This window comes from Coregonus clupeaformis, chromosome 1, assembly GCF_020615455.1.
Source record: "Coregonus clupeaformis isolate EN_2021a chromosome 1, ASM2061545v1, whole genome shotgun sequence".
Taxonomy (NCBI): Eukaryota; Metazoa; Chordata; class Actinopteri; order Salmoniformes; family Salmonidae; genus Coregonus; species Coregonus clupeaformis.
This window is the reverse complement of record NC_059192.1, coordinates 50,946,802-50,968,352: the sequence shown is the minus strand read 5'-3', so window position 1 is coordinate 50,968,352 and position 21,551 is coordinate 50,946,802. Positions and strand designations below refer to the sequence as shown.

At 43.3% G+C, this 21,551-nt stretch overlaps 1 pseudogene; it reads right to left on the bottom strand.

The window, feature by feature from the left end:
- LOC121570206 overlaps positions 1-21,551 on the bottom strand; it is a 167,232-nt pseudogene that overhangs the window by 141,327 nt on the left and 4,354 nt on the right.

The window sequence follows — 21,551 nt, the reverse complement described above, 5'->3', positions numbered from 1 at the left end:
CCCATAATGACAAAGTGAAAACAGAAATACCTTATTTACATAAGTATTCAGCCCCTTTGCTATGAGACTCGAAACTGAGCTCAGGTACATCCTGTTTCCATTGATTATCCTTGAGATGTTTCTACAACTTGATTGGAGTCCATCTATGGTAAATTAAATTGATTGGACGTGATTTGGAAAGGCACACACACACACCTGTGAGGGGAAACAAGTATTTGATTCCCTACTGATTTTGTACGTTTGCCCACTGACAAAGAAATGATCAGTCTATAATTTTAATGGTAGGTTTATTTGAACAGTGAGAGACAGAATGACAACAACAAAATCCAGAAAAACGCATGTCAAAAATGTTATGAATTGATTTGCATTTTAATGAGGGAAATAAGTATTTGACCCCTCTGCAAAACATGACTTAGTACTTGGTGGCAAAACCCTTGTTGGCAATCACAGAGGTCAGACGTTTCTTGTAGTTGGCCACCAGGTTTGCACACATCTCAGGAGGGATTTTGTCCCACTCCTCTTTGCAGATCTTCTCCAAGTCATTAAGGTTTCGAGGTTGACGTTTGGCAACTCGAACCTTCAGCTCCCTCCACAGATTTTCTATGGGATTAAGGTCTGGAGACTGGCTAGGCCACTCCAGGACCTTAATGTGCTTCTTCTTGAGCCACTCCTTTGTTGCCTTGGCCGTGTGTTTTGGGTCATTGTCATGCTGGAATACACATCCACGACCCATTTTCAATGCCCTGGCTGAGGGAAGGAGGTTCTCACCCAAGATTTGACGGTACATGGCCCCGCCCATCGTCCCTTTGATGCTGTGAAGTTGTTCTGTCCCCTTAGCAGAAAAACACCCCCAAAGCATAATGTCTCCACCTCCATGTTTGACGGTGGGGATGGTGTTCTTAGGAACATAGGCAGCATTCCTCCTCCTCCAAACACGTTGAGTTGATGCCAAAGAGCTCGATTTTGGTCTCATCTGACCACAACACTTTCACCCAGTTCTCCTCTGAATCATTCAGATGTTCATTGGCAAACTTCAGACGGGCCTGTATATGTGCTTTCTTGAGCAGGGGGACCTTGCGGGCGCTGCAGGATTTCAGTCCTTCACGGCGTAGTGTGTTACCGATTGTTTTCTTGGTGACTATGGTCCCAGCTGCCTTGAGATCATTGACAAGATCCTCCCGTGTAGTTCTCATGATCATTGCAACTCCACAAGGTGAGATCTTGCATGGAGCCCCAGGCCGAGGGAGATTGACAGTTATTTTGTGTTTCTTCCATTTGCGAATAATTGCACCAACTGTTGTCACCTTCTCACCAAGCTGCTTGGCGATGGTCTTGTAGCCCATTCCAGCCTTGTGTAGGTCTACAATCTTGTCCCTGACATCCTTGTAGAGCTCTTTGGTCTTGGCCATGGTGGAGAGTTTGTAATCTGATTGATTGATTGCTTCTGTGGACAGGTGTATTTTATACAGGTAACAAACTGAGATTAGGAGCACTCCCTTTAAGAGTGTGCTCCTAATCTCAGCTCGTTACCTGTATAAAAGACACCTGGGAGCCAGAAAGCTTTCTGATTGAGAAGGGGTGAAATACTTATTTCCCTCATTAAAATGCAAATCAATTTATAACATTTTTGACATGCGTTATTCTGGATTTTGTTGTTGTTATTCTGTCGCTCACTGTTCAAATAAACCTACCATTAAAATTATAGACTGATCATTTCTTTGTCAGTGGGCAAACGTACAAAATAGGCAGGGGATCAAATACTTTTTTCCCCTCACTGTATATAAGGTCCCACAGTTGACAGTGCATGTCAGAGCAAAAACCAAGCCATGGGGTCGAAGGACTTGTCCGTAGAGCTCCGAGACAGGATTATGTCAAGATGAAACCAAGATTGAACTCTTTTTTGGCCTGAATGCCAAGCATCACATCTGGAGGAAACCTGGCACCATCCCTATGGTGGTAGCAGCATTATGCTGTGGGGATGTTTTTCAGCAGCAGGGACTGGGAGACTAGTCAGGATCGAGGGAAAGATGAACGGACCAAAGTACAGCGAGATCCTTGATGAAAACTTGCTCCAGAGTGCTCAGATCCTCAAACTGGGGCAAAGGTTCACCTTCCAACAGGACAACGACCCTAAGCACACTGCCAATGCAGGAGTGGCTTTGGGAGAAGTCTCTGAACGTCCTTGAGTGACCCAGTCAGAGCCCGGACTTGAACCCGATCGAACATCTCCGGAGAGACTTGAAAATAGCTGTGCAGCGACGCTCCCCATCAAACCTGACAGAGCTTGAGAGGATCTGCAGAGAAGAATGGGAGAAACTCCCCAAATACATAGATTTGCTTTGTCATTATGGGGTATTGTGTGTAGATTGATGAGGAAAAAACCCAATTTAATCAATTTTAGAATAAGGCTGTAACGTAACAAAAATGTTGAAAAAGTCACAGGGTCTGAATACTTTCCGAATGCACTGTATGTATGTATGTATGTACAGTACCAGTCAAAAGTATGGACACACCTACTCATTCAAGGGTTTTTCTTTATTTTTACTATTTTCTACATTGTAGAATAATAGGGAAGACTTCAGAACTAAAAAATAACACATATGGAGTCAAGTAGTAACCAACATTTTTTTTAAACAAATCAAAATATATTTTATATTTGAGATTCTTCAAAGTAGCCACCCCTTGCCTTGATGACAGCTTTGCACACTCTTGGCATTCTCTCAACCAGCTTCATGAGGTAGTCACCTGGAATCCATTTCAATTAACAGGTATGCCTTGTTAAAAGTTCATTTGTGGAATTTCTTTCCTTCTTAATGCGTTTGAGACAATCAGTTGTCTTGTGACATGGTAAGTCCATATTATGGCAAGAACAGCTCAAATAAGCAACGAGAAACGACAGTCCATCATTACTTTAAGACATGAACGTTTGAAAGTTTCTTCAAGTGTAGTCGCAAAACCATCAAGCGCTATGATGAAACTGGCTCTCATGAGGACCGCTACAGGAAAGGAAGACCCAGAGTTAGCTCTGCTGCAGGGGATAAGTTCATTAGAGTTACCAGCCTCAGATTGCAGCCTTAATGCTTCACAGAGTTCAAGTAACAGACACATCAACTGTTCAGAGGAGACTGTGTGAATCAGGCCTTCATGGTCGAATTGCTGCAAAGAAACCACTACTAAAGGACACCAATGAGAAGAAGAGAATTGCTTGGGCCAAGAAACACGAGCAATGGCCATTAGACCGGTGGAAATCTGTCCTTTGGTCTGGAGTCCAAATTTGTCTTTGTGAGACTCAGAGTAGATGAACGGATGATCTCTGCATGTGTGGTTCCCACCGTATGGAGGAGGAAGTGTGATTGTGCTTTGCTGGTGACACTGTCAGTGATTTATTTAGAATTCAAGGCACACTTAACCAGCATGGCTACCACAGCATTCTGCAGCGACACGCCATCCCATCTGGTTTGCGCTTAGTGGGACTATCATTTGTTTTTCAACAGGACAATGACCCAAAACACACCTCCAGGCTGTGTAAGGGCTATTTTACCAAGAATGAGAATGAAGGAGAGCTGCATCAGATAACCTGGCCTCCACAATCACCTGACCTCAACCCAGTTGAAATGGTTTGGGATGAGTTGGACCGCAGAGTGAAGGAAAAGCAGCCAACAAGTGCTCAGCATATGTCATCAAGGCAAAGGTGATTGTTTAACACTTTTTTGGTTCCTACATGATTCCATATGTGTTATTTCATAGTTTTGATGTCTTCACTATTATTCTACAATGTAGAAAATAGTAAAAATAAAGAAAAACCCTTGAATGAGCAGGTGTGTCCAAACTTATGACTGGTACTGTATGTATGTATGTATGTATGTATGTATGTATGTATGTATGTATGTATGTATGTATGTATGTATGTATGTATATTATTTATTTATTTTTGCAACTAGATAACGCGACCCAGTTGTTTGTTCTATATGTTCCGGCAACGTTCTAATCCCTTGCTTGTTAGCTAGCCAAATAGCTACAGCTAACACAGCCACAACCTCTGCAGCCAGAATAACAGCAAAGGCGCTGCATTTGCGTTAGTTTAAGCGGTTTTCTATTAACATTCATTTGGATATATCCATAACGAGTGGATGCCTGATTTTGCCTGGCATAGCTAGAAAAGTTTGCCTTCTCGTCAGGACACGCAACACTGTTCATTACGAGGAGATCACATTGTATATCAAACACTAGGCTAGAAGCCAGCTAAATAATTGATTGCTAGCGAGCCTGCAAATATGACAACCGAATAAAAAAAATATCTGTTGCTAAAAACAGCTGGGCAAACTAGAAAACATGTGGGAAGATTTGACAGCATACCGCCACTTGCGTAATGACTGCAACAGCAGGGACAGGAGAAATTCATGTTCATCCCTCACCATGTTAGGTCATCAGATGCTCCAAAAAAATATGTCTGCAAAAACAAATAAATGCTAGCTAGGTAGCTACGTTTTTCTTCGTTGGACCTGCGGTTCCAATGTATACAATTTTGGTTTGTGTGGTTGTCATTTTAGCTTTCTGTTTCTTTGTAGCAAGTAGTACGGTCTGCATGTGTAGGCGCATATTGAGTCATGATTGCAAGGTGTCACAATCTCTTTTCCAACTGCCCTGTTATCTGGATTTAATGCCCATTCTAGAACGCCTTTCAAGCCAATCAGATACGAGTATTCAACAATTCTGTGGTATAAACATAAACAATAGGTACTATGTAATGTCTTTCTTCAGTGATTTGTTGCCCACCACCGCAGTGGGAATGAGCGCAAAGTACAGCGCAGCCAATAGAACCACCACATATGCCAACAGGGAACAACCAAGCCAAGTCATTTCTTCACAGCACCACCACACTGGGGGCTTTTGGCACTCAATCTGTCAACAGTGAGAGGTGCAAACCGCAGGAGAACCACCGCACATACCTGTGTTTGTATCACCTGTATTAGGTGTTTTAGTCATGCTCAATCAACCATCACTTTGGAGAATGCAGAGGACATGGATTTTTCTAAGATGAACTATGACTATTAGAGAATGTCTCAGCGAACAATAATTAATTTCATTTTACAATATGGCAGTACATAATTCCATTTGTGACCAAAAAAAACACTTAAGAGAGAAGGGAGCAAATATTGAGAGGGATTGCGTTCCGAACCTAACATCCCCTTCTATGTGTGAAAACCTCAGCAGAGCTGCTCCCATGAAAATGTCCCCAACATTAATGCAATGTGTTTGAAAGCGGGGTTGGCGTCAGCAGCCCAGCAGCAGTGACAGGCTGGCCACGGCGCTTGGCGAACTCTCAAACTGGAGCAGATTCCTACCCTAGCTGTATGTGGCATAGATCTGGCTGGGCACTGGAGGTGTCAGCAAGGCTGCTTGGGTTTTTCAAACAACCCCGGCCCCTGCGTTCTTCTGCGGTTTTCCTTCCTTGTTTCTGCCGGACCATTGAGCGCATATAGACAAGACGATAGGACGGTGTGGTGTGTCTGACATGGAAAACAGACTTCTTTATTGACAGCCAAACTGATAGGACGTATCACACTGTCCGAGTAGTCCAATGCCCTGCTATTCACTACAGGAGCCAGTGCTGTATTCAGTACCAGTGCCTCTTCTCATCCAACTTCACTAACAGCAACTCTAGCCAGCCCACTCATTCCATTAGCACACCACTGATGATCATCATATTAGCTCCATGCGGGAAAGGTGGAGCGTTGCTGCAATGTGCGAACATAAAGACATTCTTCCTCTATTAAATCTCTCATCCATCCCCCTACCATGGGTTCTCTAGGGATGCCTCCCATTGTTGAGGAAATTAGGGCTTTCAACGCAGTGCTCACTATAGCCATTGAGAGGGCGGGCTGCCTGGCACCAGCCCCAATGTTTAGATCCCCGCCTGGCACCAGTGCCAATATTTAGATCCCCCACTCCCACCAGGATATGCCCAGGTGCCTCAGCCCACACAGAGCCCCTGTAGCAGGCCAAGGTGGGGCAGGGCTGATCCTTCCTGCTTACGTCTCTCCTAGGGTCTGAGGCAGACAGGAGTTCCACTGGTAGGCTGACTGACTTCATCCTCCAGGTGGGGGAGAGAGAGACTCCAACGCTGCTGACGTTGGCCCCAAATTAATTAGTCGATGATGGGAAATTCAATATAAAAAAACGTTATCCCCGGGCAATATTTGTACACAAAATATGTGAGCAAATTAATATCTATTGAAAAATAATAAATCTTCAATTCTGGAGCCCTATATTTAGAGTGTAAAATATACACTACATTACCAAAGGTATGTGGACAGCAGAGTCGCCTCTTCACTGTTGACGTTGACACTGGTGTTTTGCAGGTACTATTTAATGAAGCTGCCAGTTGAGGACCTGTGAGGAGTCTGTTTCTCAAACTAAACACTAATGTATTTGTCCTCTTGCTCAGTTGTGCACCGGGGCCTCCCACTCCTCTTTCTATTCTGGTTAGAGCCAGTTTGCGCTGTACTGTGACGGGAGTAGTACACAGCGTTGTACGAGATCTTCAGTTTCTTGGCAATTTCTCGCATGGAATAGCCTTCATTTCTCAGAACAAGAATAGACTGACGAGTTTCAGAAGAAAGTTATTTGTTTCTGGCCATTTTGATCCTGTAATCGAACCCACAATTGCTGATGCTCCAGATACTCAACTAGTCTCAAGAAGGCCAGTTTTATTGCCTCTTTAATCAGCACAACAGTTTTCAGTTGTGCTAACATAATTGCAAAAGGGTTTTCTAATGATCAATTAGCCTTTTAAAATGATAAACTTGGATTAGCAAACACAACGTGCCATTGGAACACAGGACTAATGGTTGCTGATAATGGGCCTCTGTACACCTATGTAGATATTCCATAAAAAATCTGCCGTTTCCAGCTACAATAGCCATTTACAACATTAACAATGTCTACACTGTATTTCTGATCAATTTGATGTTATTTTAATGGACCAAAAAAATATTTTTCTTTCAAAAACAATAACATTTCTAAGTGACCCCAAACTTTTGAACGGTAGTGTATACACACACACACACACATATATATATATATAGAGATATTTCAAGTTTAGCCAATTTGGATCTAGGTATAATTTCACAAGCTCTGAATTCAGCTAACAAGGCGAAACAGTTGAATTGTTAAGAACACAACCTTCTGTCGATCTCCAACTGTTTGAACAACATGATACCCTGTCCACTTTGTTCAGATGTTGAAATCAAGTGGCATAACTTATTTCTCAGAATGAGAACGAGTTACCAATTCCTTATAATTGTTTAATGCTTATTGCACATTTATAAAACAGTCATCCAAACAGCTTGTATAACAATCTTTATTTGACTAAAATGCTGCAAGCGATACGTGGTACCGTAATGCGTGTGCGACAAACTGCGCATTCATTTTTCAGAATGAATGTTCAATGGTACATCCGTTTTAGTAGTGTCTGCTCTGCTCGAAATTTGAGGAGTTGAAACAAACAGGGTATGGTTCGAAAGGTTAACTTCTCCTCTATTACAGTAAAAATAATGTCTCAATGTGTTGGAGTCCATATGACAGATTCTGTTGGACCAAACCTCAAATGCAAATAGCGAGTTGAAACCGCTTGTCAGAGAGGAAGATGTGATCTCTCAACTTTGTTGGCGTGAGAGGCAGGGGGAGGGGCTTGGTGTGTGTAAACCATAGAAGAAGCAAGAGGTTTCACTCGCTAAAATCTGTCCAAAATAAGCCCAATGCTTTTCTATGGGCTTAATTTGGACCTAAGCTTGTCGCCTGCCTTCAAGCCTTTGGGACGACTCCCCCCATTGTTAGGGTGGAGACATGCATCTCTTCATTATATACAGATCTCTAGTGTAAATGGGGAGGTGCACACAGCACAGAAGGAGCGAAAGAGACAAGACCAAAAATACAACACGAGAAAAAGCGGACAAAAGCTCAGAAAAACGAAAAATAACAAAACCTTGATTCTTGCGATACAGGCATTTGGAATATCGAGCCAAAACCAATTTTAATTAATCAAATTCATTCGATATATCGTCCAGCCCTACTTTAGCGTTAAGATTTCCCTTCACTGGAACTAAGGGGCCTAGCCCGAACCATGAAAAACAGCCCCAGACCATTATTCCTCCTCCACCAAACTTTACAGTTGGCACTATGCAGTCGGGCAAGTAGCGTTCTCCTGGCATCTACCAAACCCAGATTCGTCCGTCTGACTGCCAGATGGTGAAGCGTGATTCATCACTCCAGAAAATGTGTTTACACTGCTCCAGAGTCCAATGGCGACGAGCTTTACACAACACCAGCTGACGCTTGACATTGCGCATGGTGATCTTAGGTTTGTGTGTGGCTTCTCTGCCATGGAAACCCATTTAATGAAGCTCCCGACGACAGATCTTGTGCTGACGTTGCTTCCAGAGGCAGTTTGGAACTCAGTAGAGTGTTGCAACCGAGGACAGACGATTTTGACACACTACGCGCTTCAGCACTCTGCGGTCCCGTTCTATGTGCTTGTGTGGCCTACCACTTCGAGACTGAGCCGTTGTTGCTCCTAGATGTTTCCACTTCATAATAACAGCACTTACAGTTGACCGGGGCAGCTCTAGCAGGGCAGAAATTTGATGAACTGACTTGTTGGAAAGGTGGCATTCTATGACGGTGCCACGTTGAAAGTCACTGAGCTTTTCATTAAGGCCATTCTATTACCAATGTTTGTCTATGGAGATTGCATGGCTGTGTGCTCGATTTTATACACCTGTCAGCAACGGGTGTGGCTGAAATAGCCGAATCCACTAATTTGAAGGAGTGTCCACATACTTTTGTATATTTAGCGTAGCAACAGTACAGACTAATGGTACCGTCGAACCTGCCTTTTCTACTTGTAAGATCACGCAATGCAACTTGACTTTGAGCAAATCAGAACCGAGTAGAAAGGAAAAACACCAGCAGCCTTTCTGTTGTAAGGGCCTTGGCTGGCAAATTCTCCCAGTCAAAACTGTTTCCTTCTGATTCCAAACAGGACTGTTAACGCGCCGTCGGCTGTCAGTTTGAGGAAGGGATGTCATCTTTAAGCGGGGATATGAAGCGCGGAGGATGTGTCAACGCTGACATGAGCCCTGCTGCTGTGAAATGCTATTCTATTTCTGGGGCCCAGCCAGTCATACTCCAAATCTTCCTAAACTGATTAAGAGCAGCGAGACATGGGGAGAGAAATAATAAATTGCTCATATTGGGGGCCTGGATCTAATGGAGCATACATGCTGATGGGGGAAATAACAGAATGGCAGACTCAGTATAAAAGTTGTATGTCTCAGCTCTGTGTCAACGGTGGGTGCTTCCAGTCTCAACCAATGAGAAAACCCAACATTATGGATCGAACTGACCGATCTCACTACCGTGACTGTTAAATGTTGACATTCTCTAGAATGTCTCAAGTTAATGTCAGTCATCGATATCATGATAATGATGATGCAGGTAATCAGTCATATAACAACTACATAATCATCTAGATAAAAAGGGATTAAAATTGCTACTCAAGTAAAGAGTTGCATGCATTACAGCACTGTGTCAATGGACAAAAGGCTTACACCTTGGTAAAGGTAACAGCTTGTTATACATTATGAAGTTCTTTATGTACTTGTCTCCTGTCCTGCACAACCTGTTGGCCATATTTTCTAGTAAGTTCTCATCGGGAGTCCTGTGTAGTGGTGGTCCAGAGATAAAAGGAATAGAATGTGCTTACAGCTGAGTTTTCCTTAAGTGGACTCCTTCTGTTTTGAAGACCATCAGGAAAATGTACCTGGCCGTCCTCACCCACCCAGCACTACTGAACCGCTGCAAATGAAATACTCTCATTTAGAGGAGCAATGTCCACTTTAGCCTGAGCCTGCCGACACAGCAACACAGACGTTATGATCCCATCCATCCCCTGCCACGATTTGCCTACACACACACACGCAGACACATACGGACAAAGACAAGTGCTCACACAAACAGTGAGGCAGAGACACACACAAACATTTTGTAGAATATGTGCTGACATCACAGCACCACATCAACCTGCGAAGAGCACTGGGGGTACTCTGCGTCAAAACCACCGCTGACATCAGCCCTCTTCAAAGACAAGAACTTAATTGGAAACGGCAGCTGCATTATTTCCACTCTAAACTCTCTTCAGCGTGTTTATACTGACACTCAAGTACCTCACTGACCTCCCACTCAAGGCCACCATGACTTAGATGGCCAAAGAGAGATAAATATACCTTTCACCTAGCAGTTTAAATTAGCCTCATTAGAAGAAGTTAATGCCATATGACACTGGATTGCAAATATGCATGAGTAAAAATATTCAATATGTTAGTTTTTAAGCAGTCAAGTGCAACACAAACATGCCGTGTGGAAATAATGTTGGTTATTTTGGATACTTTTATTTGATATGCCCAAAAAAGTAGATGGCTTATCCTAATCGTTTTCTTTCAGTCTTCAGAAAAGTATTACATTTGCTCACTACTTGACTTCTAATTAACCACATTTAAACATGTGGTTAATCCCGATTTCTTTCCAACCCACGAAAAGGTTTACTTCATGCCTTCTATGGTCAAAGTACTGGGTAGCATAGCACCCCCTGGTGGTACATTGATCCCCATATATTTATAATCTTCATTGAATGATGACAATCAAGGTAAACATCATGAAGGTACATGAGCAAGTCTTGCTCTGTGAGTGTGTGAGTGATGACCTGTGACCTTTCTCCATGCTGCTTTGGGCCAGGCTGAGGAGCTGAGGGGAGCGCTCCTCCTGGACCTGCTGGTGTAGGCTCACGTAGCGCAGGGTCCACCAAGGCAGCAGCTACATACACACGGAACATAGAAAACAGAAACAAGTAAGCAAGAGACGAGAATGTGAAATATGTTTTTTGATTGAATACGCCATTTAGCAGAAGCAACTTAGTCATGCATGCATATTTTTCTTTTTGCATGGGTGGTCCCGGGATTCAAACCCACTATCATGGCGTTGCAAGTGCCATGCTCTACCAACTTGGCTACAAAGGACCACACTTGGCTACAGAGGACCACACTGGGCTACAGAGGACCACACTGGGCTACAGAGGACCACCATATGAGTTAGTGAGTGTGTGGGGGAGCAGGAAAGTGGAACAACAAACAGGCAAGTGAATATGAGAGAGAGTGTGCTTTTGTACAAACGGCACGATACATAGATGGGGTCACTCAAAGTACAAGTAACTAAATAAATAAACTACTGTACTAGTGCCTGAACCACCTGAAGACATATGACAACCCCCTAAGAACCTACATACTAACACATACAATGGTATAGTTAAGTGCTGATCCAGCCATAAAAATTGCCAACTCTCTCTTTTTCAGCTCTCTGACCAAAACGCAAAGTGGCAGGGAAAATAACAGCTCAAAGCCACGTAAGGGTTTCTCTCTCCTCTCCCTTACCCCCTCCCACACCCATTTGCGTGTCAGGGAGGATATCTCCATTCTCATTTGTGATGCACGGCTAACAAACCCGTGTCGCCATATGGTGCGGTGTCTGCTTCCCTGAATCAATATTCCTAGTAAATACATACAGGCAAACACAAACCTCGACCTGGACACATAATTTTTCTATAATGAGTGATGTCTAATATTAAGGAAATCTCAAGGTATTGCTCGACTGACGAAGAGTACCTCATGATAAGCTGTAGACCACACTATCTACCAAGAGAGTTTATATCTATATTTTTAGTAGCCGTCTATTTACCACCACAAACCGACGCTGGCACTAAGACCGCAGTCAACAAGCTGTATAAGGCCATAAGCAAACAAGAAAATGCTCATCCAGAAGCGGCGCTCCTAGTGGCCGGGGACTTTAATGCAGGCAAACTTAAATCCGTTTTACCTCATTTCTGTCACATGTGCAACCAGAGGAAAAAAAACTCTAGACCATCTTTACTCCACACAGACGCACGCATACAAAGCTCTCCCTCGCCCTACATTTGGCAAATCTGACCATAATTATATCCTCCCGATTCCTCCGTACAAGCAAAAACTAAAGCAGGAAGTACCAGTGACTTGGTCAATACGGAAGTGGTCAGATGACACGGATGCTACGCCACAGGACTGTTTTGCTAGCACAGACTGGAATATATATTCCGGGATTCATCCAATGGCATTGAGGAGTATACCACATCAGTCACCGGCTTCATCAATAAGTGCATCGACGATGTTGTCGTCCCCACAGTAACCGTACGTACATATCCCAACCAGAAGCCATGGAATACAGGCAACATCCGCACCGAGCTAAAGGCTAGAGCCGCCACTTTCAAGGAGCGGAACACTAATCCGGACGCTTATAAGAAATCCCGCTACGCCCTCAGATGAACCATAAAAACAGCCAAAGCGTCAATACAGGACTAAGATTGAATCCTACTACACCGGCTCTGACGCTTGTCGGATGTGGCAGGGATTGCAAACTATTACGGACTACAAAGGGAAACCCAGCCATGAGCTGCCTAGTGAAGCGAGCCTACCAGACGGGCTAAATGCCTTTTATGCTCGCTTCGAGGCAAGCAACACTGAAGCATGCATGAGAGCACCAGCTGTTCCGGACGACTGTGTGATCACGCTCTCCGTAGCCGATGTGAGCAAGACCTTTAAACAGGTCAACATTCACAAGGCCGCAGGGCCAGACGGATTACCAGGACGTGTACTCAGAGCATGCGGACCAACTGGCAAGTGTCTTCACTGACATTTTCAACCTCTCCCTGAACGAGTCTAATACCTACATGTTTCAAGTAGACCACCATAGTCCCTGTGCCCAAGAAAGTGAAGGTAACCTGCCTAAATGACCACCGCCCCGTAGCACTCACGTCTTTAGCCATGAAGTGCTTTGAAAGGCTGGTCATGGCTCACATCAACACCATCATCCCGGAAACCCTAGACCCACTCCAATTCGCATACCGCCCCAACAGATCCACAGATTACACAATCTCAATCGCACTCCACACTGCCCTTTCCCACCTGGACAAAAGGAGCACCTGTGAGAATGCTGTTCATTGACTACAGCTCAGCGTTCAACACCATAGTGCATAGCTCATCACTTAGCTAAGGACCCTGGGTTTAAACACCTCCCTCTGCAACTGGATCCTGGACTTCCTGACGGGCCGCCCCTAGGTGGTAAGGATAGGCAACAACATCAGCCACGCTATCATCAACACGTGGGCCCCTCAGGGGTGCGTGCTTAGTCCCCTCCTGTTCATCCACTACTGCGTGGCCAAGCACGACTCAAACACCATCATTACGTTTCCTGACGACACAATGGTGGTAGGACTGATCACCGACAATGATGAGACAGCCTATAGGGAGGTCAGAGACAAAAACCTCTCCCTCAACCTGAGAAAGACAAAGGAGCTGATCGTGGACTACAGGAAACACGCCCCCATTCACATCGACAGGGCTGTAGTGGAAAGGGTTGAGTGTTAAGTTCCTTAGTGTCCACATCCCCAACAAACTATCATGGTCCGGACAGTCGTGAAGAGGGCACGACAACACCTTTTCCCCTTCAGGAGACTGAAAAGATTTGGCATGGGTCCCCAGATCTTCAAAAAGTTACACAGCTGCACCATCGAGAGCATCCTGACAGGTTGCATCACCGCCCTGGTATGGCAACTGCTCGGCATCCGACCGTAAGGCGCTACAGAGGGTAGTGCGTATGGCCCAGTACATCACTGGGGCCAAGCTTCCTGCCATGCAGGAGCTATATACTAGGTGGTGTCAGAGGAAGGTCCCAAAAATTGTCAAAGACTCCAGTCACCCAAGTCATAAACTGTTCTCTCTGCTACAACACGGCAAGCGGTACCAGAGCGCCAAGTCAAGGTCCAAAAGGCTCTTTAACAGCCATAAGACTGCTGAACAATTAGTCAAATGGCCACCCGGACTATTTGTATTGAACCCCCACCCCCTTTGTTTTTACACTGCTGCTACTTGCTGTTTATTATCTATGCATAATCACTTTACTCCTACCTACAGGTACAAATTACCTCGACTAACTGGTATGCCCGCACATTGACTCAGTACTGGTACCCCCTGCATATAGCCTAGTTATTTTTATTTTATTGCGTAACTTTTTTTTATTTTTTACTTTAGTTTATTTGGTAAATATTTTCTTAACTCAAATTTTTTTATACTGCATTGTTTTTATTTTTATTTTGTTTATTTTTTTCACATATACACACATACATATCCTTTAAAAAAAAAAATATATATATATATATATATTCCTCTTTATTACTTTCCAACCCCGCCACCCTTTCCCCACTTGGAGTAAACAACAACGCCTAGGCCTCTACTTCCAGCCCATGCCCACTATCTACATTTTATGGACACAGTCAATTTTACAATAATTACATTTTGTTTGTTCTTTCTCCTGAACTTCTTCTACTCTCAACCTCTCCGATCATTTTCATGATGTCCATCCGGTTTGCTTCTATATGCCATATCTTTCTAACTGTGCTCCTTCACAAAAGCTCCCAACCTACAGCCCATACACTTATTATGGACACAGCGTGCCTACATTATTAGTTATCTTGTTATTGTTAGTTGTTATTAGTCCCATCCTTCAATTCCATTCAACAACTCCCATCTATCTTTTAACACCATCTATATAGGATTTCTATTTGCCATATATATTTCAACTGTACTGTGATGTCTTACAAAAGTTCTGAACCTTTCTATTCTCATTGTTTCTACAGATTGTGAATTGAAAATAAACATTTTTGCTAATAGTATTATGTTATTGATCGATTGACTATGACTTTTCAGATCACCCAGTAGTGCTATCTGCAGGGTTAGCTCCAGGTAAATATTGCAATCCTTTAGCCATTCCTGGACCTGTGTCCAAAAACAAGCTACAAATGGACAGTACCAAAACAAATGATCTAATGATTCTGTCTCTTCGCAGCAAAATCTGCAGAGCTGGGAAGATTGTATCCCCCATATAAATAACATTCTATTGGGACGGCTGTCAATCCTTTGATCCTTAAATGAAACTGATATACCTTTTTATTTATCACAGTTTTCCTTAACCAATTATGTTCTTTAATGCAAGGCCGACAGACAAGTTCCTTACTTTCTCCTCCTTCCACTTTCCTCTTCCATTTTTGCGGTAAGGCTGCAATTATTTGGTTGTAATTTTGGGTAGAGCAGACATTTCCATATGTTTTTGTTAGCTGCATGTGCGACATAACTCCACCAGTCCTACCAATTATATCATTTACAAAGATTATACCTTTTTTAAACATTTTGTCAAAAAAACAAGTTTTTTTGTCAATTAGTATATTTGAGTTTAACCACAATATTTGTTGCATTATTTGTTCTGTCGTTTCTGGAGGATTAAATTGAAATTGCAACCAACTTTCTATGGCTTGTTTTAGAAATAGTGATATCTGGATTGTTGGTTAAGGGCTTGAAAGTAAGCATTTCACGGTAAGGTCTACACCTGTTGTATTTGGAGCACGTGACAAATAAATGTTATTTGATTTGAGAGGGTGACATGCAGATGAGCAGTGCAGCCCCCTCTCCTCCTCTCTTTATGAATGGGATGGGCGAGGTGGAGAAGCTGGGTGACAATAAGACTAGAGGGATGGAGGTGGCAGCGGACAGTGTGCCCTTGAGTTAAAGTCAGTTAGCTGCTGAACTCCCAGATGTTTGCTGAAAAAGGTGGTTGTAATTAATTCCCTATATCTCATCAGCATTTTAAAGGCTGAATGGTAGGGGGATGAGGTCCAAAGCTGCATACGACGGTACATGTGCGTGTCAACTGTAATAGTAGGATCACTACAATGGATCTTATCGTTACAATGGAGCTTATCAGCAAACCACACATTGCAGCATGTAGTAATTTGTAAGTATCATTAACACTAAAATAGCCTCCTTTATATCATGATCTTAGGATGTTGTAGTGAACTTCTGAAACTCAAAAGGCAGCTGCCAATATGCAGTTATATAACTAATATTTTCCGTTATGGCTGTAATATAAAGCTGTGGGAAAAAATTAAGAGACCACTGCAAATTTTTCTTAAATCAGCATCTTTACGTGTATGACAGCCATTCCATTCCAGTGTCTGTTGAATTCCAACACAGGCACACCTCATTCTACTGAATTAGGTACTGATTAGGTGATCACATGAACCAAATCTTATTTAACAAGGAAAAAGTATAAAAACCACTGCTGTGGGCATCACTATCCTCTTGCAATAGGACCAGCTGGATGGCAAAAACAGTGCTAATAGTACCTCAAAAGTAATATTAATCAAAAAAATTACCATTGACCATGCCAAGAGTTGAAAAGGAAAGTTTTGAGTGAGGAAAAGAAGGGTTCAATTCTGGCTTTACTGGCAGAGGGATACAGTGAGCGTCAGGTTGCTTCCATCCTTAAAATGTCAAAGACGGCGGTTCATAAGAACAAGGTCAAGCAGCAGACATTGGAGACAACAAAGCTACAGACCGGCAGAGGGTGAAAACGACTCTCTACTGACCGGGATGACCACCAACTCATTCGAATGTCACTCAACAACCGTAGGATGACATCAAGTGACCTACAAAAAGAATGGAAAACGGCAGCTGGGGTGAAGTGCACGGCGAGGACGGTTCGAAACAGGCTCCTAGGGGCAGGGCTGAAGTCGTGCAAAGCTAGAAAAAAGCCCTTCATCAATGAGAAAAAAAGAAGAGCCAGGCTGAGGTTTGCAAAAGACCATAAGGATTGGACCGTAGAGGACTGGAGTAAGGTCATCTTCTCTGATAAGTCCAATTTTCAGCTTTGCCCAACACCTGGTCGTCTAATGGTTAGACGGAGACCTGGAGAGGCCTACAAGCCACAGTGTCTCACACCCACTGTGAAATTTGGTGGAGGATCGGTGATGATCTGGGGGTGCTTCAGCAAGGCTGGAATCGGGCAGATTTGTCTTTGTGAAGGACGCATGAATCAAGCCACCTTCAAGGTTGTCCTGGAAGAAAACTTGCTTCCTTTTGCTCTGACATTGTTCCCCAACTCTGAGGATAGTTTTTTCCAGCAGGACAATGCGCCATGCCACACAGCCAGGTCAACCAAGGTGTGGATGGAGGACCACCAGATCAAGACCCTGTCATGGCCAGCCCAATCTCCAGACCTGAACCCCATTGAACACTTCTGGAATGTGATCAAGAGGAAGATGGATGGTCACAAGCCATCAAACAAAGCCCAGCTGCTTGAATATTTGCTCTAAATGACAATATTTTTATTTGGAATTTGGGATAAATGTTGTCAGTAGTTTATAGAATAAAACAAAAATGTTATTTTTACCCAAACACATACCTCTAAATAGTAAAACCAGAGAAACTGATAATTTTGCAGTGGTCTCTTAATATTTTCCGCAGCTGTATATACATACAGTACCAGTCAAAAGTTGACACACCTACTCATTCAAGGGTTTCTTTATTTTCACTATTTTCTACATTGTATAATAATAGTGAAGACATAACTATGAAATAACACTTTTGGTTACTTCATAGTTTTGATGTCAAGAAAAACCCTTGAATGAGTAGGTGTTCCAAAACTTGTGACCGGTAGTGTATATTTGTTCTGCATTTTAGATTAGTAATTTAGCAGACGCTCTTATACAGAGAGACTTACAGGAACAATAAGGGCACGTCGGCAGATGGTCTACCTAGTCGGCTCGGGATTCGAACCAGCAACCTTTTGGTTATTGGCCCAACGCTCTTAACCGCTAAGCTACCTGCCGCTTAACGAAACAAGTAACGATAGGGCCATTTGATTTCCACACTGCAAATCAGGCCGGCAGCCTTCCAAAGTGGATATGGCCGGCTGCTCCAGTCCTCACAGCAGGAGTCATTCAATAGGACTTCTGGGGCACCCAGGCACAGATTGAGGGCAAAGAGGAGCAAGTACAACGCTGCTTCGTATCTCCCTCAGGGCAATTAAAGCCATGCATACATACTGTACATACAGGCTCCTCTGACCACCTAGTTGACTAAAAACGCTGTATGAGAAAAGGAAGAACGATAGAGGATTGAAAGGTTCTGATATAGAGGGTAGCGACGGGTGCTGATATCCCCATGGGAGAGAAGGAGGAGGAGATGTTAAGCTGTCCTTATTAAAAATGTATAATTCATGGCAGCAGGAAGCTCCAGTCAGCAGCGTTCAGCCAGTGGTATCAGCCCATGCCTGGCAATTCCCCTATCCCTTCAATCAATCAAAAAAATAATAACTGTACTGGCACAATGTTCCTGCCCAAGAATGTAACTGTGGTGGGCATCCAATTTGAGGCGTCACCTGGCAGCACAGCTTGGCGTGAACTCGGGTCTAAATCATGGCATGAGGTGTTGTTTTCAAGATTAAGTCATGGATAGTTTTATTAATTCATATCGATGTACACTTAAAAAAGCAATACGTGGGCTTGAGTTGAAAGGATAGTAAATCTTGTTTATAATAAACACTAATGCAGTGGTCACTAACTTTGGTCCTGGGAGCTACAGGGTGTGCAGGCTTTCCCCCCAAACACTAAAACATTTGATTCAATGAATTAAGTAACATTGAATAAGGCATCAGCATGAGATCACAGATGTTGTTTCTTACCTGTCAGCCTTGTCCTTCTCTGTGCTGTCATTGAGGTAGGCCAGGATCCGTCTCTCCAGGTAGGTATCAATGGCCTCTCCATCGCTGCAGTCTCCACCACCCAGCAGGTCCAGAACCTGAGGATTCAGCAGCACCGCCTCAAAGGCCCCATCGAACAGGGACTGCAGCACGGGACCCGCCTCTGGAACAGGAACAAGCAGTGAGACACACAAGAAGCTGACAATGTAACATCTTCAGAGATGTTGTGATGAGGTGGTGATGAAGGAGTCAGGCGCAGGAGGGTAAATCACAGCATAACAGGCTTTAATCCACAAAATACAGGTTTACGCAGAAATGCGTCAAACACACTCCAGGGCACAAAACAGGCGCACTGGAAAATACAAGGCACACGGGAAAAATACTCCCGTCAATACACAACACAACGAGCTCCACCGAGCTACACTAACCTCTACAATAAACAATCACCCACACAGACAAGGAAGCAGAGGGAACACTTATACCATGACTAATGAGGGAATAAGGACCAGGTGTGTGTGATTGAAGACAAGACAAATGGAGTGATGATAAATGGATCGGCAGTGGCTAGTAAGCCGGTGACGCCGAACGCCGAAACCTGCCCGAACAAGGAGGGGAGGCAGCCTCGGCGGAAGTCGTGACAGATGTGTCTTGTGTGTGTGAGTGTGTGTGTGTACGTGCATCTGTGATAATGGGTGGCTCAATAAATATGATAGACCATGTATAAAAAAAGTAATTAGTTCTTCTGACACCATCACAATTTTGCTATTGTATGTCTATTGTTTTTACTTTGTCTGCCTGGTGTAGACTCATATTTATCTGTGAGTAGAGAGGAAACCCCAACTTAATTAGGTCTATAATCAATAGCCTAACTGTTAAATGTGCCTGGCTTTCTAAATCATCCATATACAGTACCTTCGGAAAGTATTCAGACCCCTTGACTTTTTCCACATTTTGTTACGTTACAGCCTTATTCTAAAATTGATTAAATAAAAATAAAAATCCTCAACAATCTACACACAATACCCCATAATTACAAAGTGAAAAAATATGTATACATTTTTGCAAATGTATTAAAAATAAAAAAACAGAAATACCTTACTTACATAAGTATTCAGACCCTCTGCTATGAGACTCGAAATTGAGCTCAGATGCATCCTGTTTCCATTGATCATCCTTGAGATGTTTCTACAACTTCATTGGAGCCCACCTGTGGTAAATTCAATTGATTGGACATGATTTGGAAAGTCACACACCTGTCTATATAAAAAGGTCCCACAGTTGACAGTGCATGTCAGAGCAAAAACCAAGCCATGAGGTCGAAGGAATTGTCCGCAGAGCTCCAAGATATGATTGTATCGAGGAACAGATCTGGGGAAGGGTACCAAAACATTTCTGCAGCATTGAAGGTCCCCAAGAACACAGTGGCCTCCACCATTCTTAAATGGAAGAAGTTTGGAACCACCAAGACTCTTCCTAGAGCTGGCCGCCCGGCCAAACTGAGCAATCGGGGGAGAAGGGCCTTGGTCAGGGAGGTGACTAAGAACCCGATAGTCACTGTGACAGAGTTCCTCTGTCGAGATTGGTGAACCTTCCAGAAGGACAACCATCTCTGCAGCACTCCACCAATCAGGCCTTTATGGTAGAATGACCAGACGGAAGCCACTCCTCAGTAAAAGGCACATGACAGCCAGCTTGGGGTTTGCCAAAAGGCACCTAAAGACTAAGACCATGAGAAACAAGATTCTCTTGTCTGATGAAACCAAGATTGAATGCCAAGCATCACATCTGGAGGAAACCTGGCACCATCCCTACGGTGAAGCAATGTTTTTCAGCGCTGGGAGACTAGTCAGAATCGAGGGAAAGATGAACGGAGTAAAGTACAAAGAGCTCCTTGATGAAAACCTGCTCCAGAGCGCTCAGGACCTCAGACTGGGGCCAAGGTTCACCTTCCAACAGGACAACTACCCTACGCACACAGCCAAGACAACGCAGGAGTGGCTTCGGGACAAGTCTCTGAATGTCCTTGAGTGGCCCAGCAAGAGCCCGGACTTGAACCCGATCGAACATCTTTGGAGAGACCTGAACATAGCTGTGCAGCAACGCTCCCCATCCAACCTGACAGAGCTTGAGAGGATCTGCAGAGAAGAACGGGAGAAACTCCCCAAATACAGGTGTGCCAAGCTTGTATCGTCATACCCAAGAACACTCAAGGCACTAAATCGCTGCCAAAGGTGCTTCAACAAAGTACTCAGTAAAGGCTCTGAATACTTATGTAAAATGTAATTTCAGTTTTTTTATTTGTAATAAATTAGCAAAAATGTGTAACAACCAGTTTTTGCTTTGTCATTATGGGGTATTGTTTGTAGATTGATGAGGGGGAAAAACAATTTAAATCAATTTTAGAATAAGGCTGTAACCTAACAAAATATAGAAAAAATCAAGGGGTCAGAATACTTTCCGAAGGCAGTGTATAGCTACAGAAATAAGACAGATCCTGCTTCTATTGCCTGTTTGAGTGTTTGTTTAATAGCCAACTGATTCCGGGAGCTCTAAGCCTCACACAACCACGTTAGAAACTATTTCACTAATTCTGCTGTTTTTAATCTTTACTATGCTGTAATAAAAGGCTTTATACTTTTTTTGTTGTTAGACCAGCCTCTCTTGTATTATTTATAATTGATTTAGTGTTGTTAACTTTGTTCAAAATTGTCTGAAATTATATTTATAATAACAACCCTCCTTTTTCCTTGATCTCCTTATTGTTATTACTATTATTATTATGATCATCATTACAATAATAAATTATGCCATTATCATTAGTAGGCTTAGTATAGCAGCCTTGTATAACCACCATCGAGCTGTAGGCCTAAGAG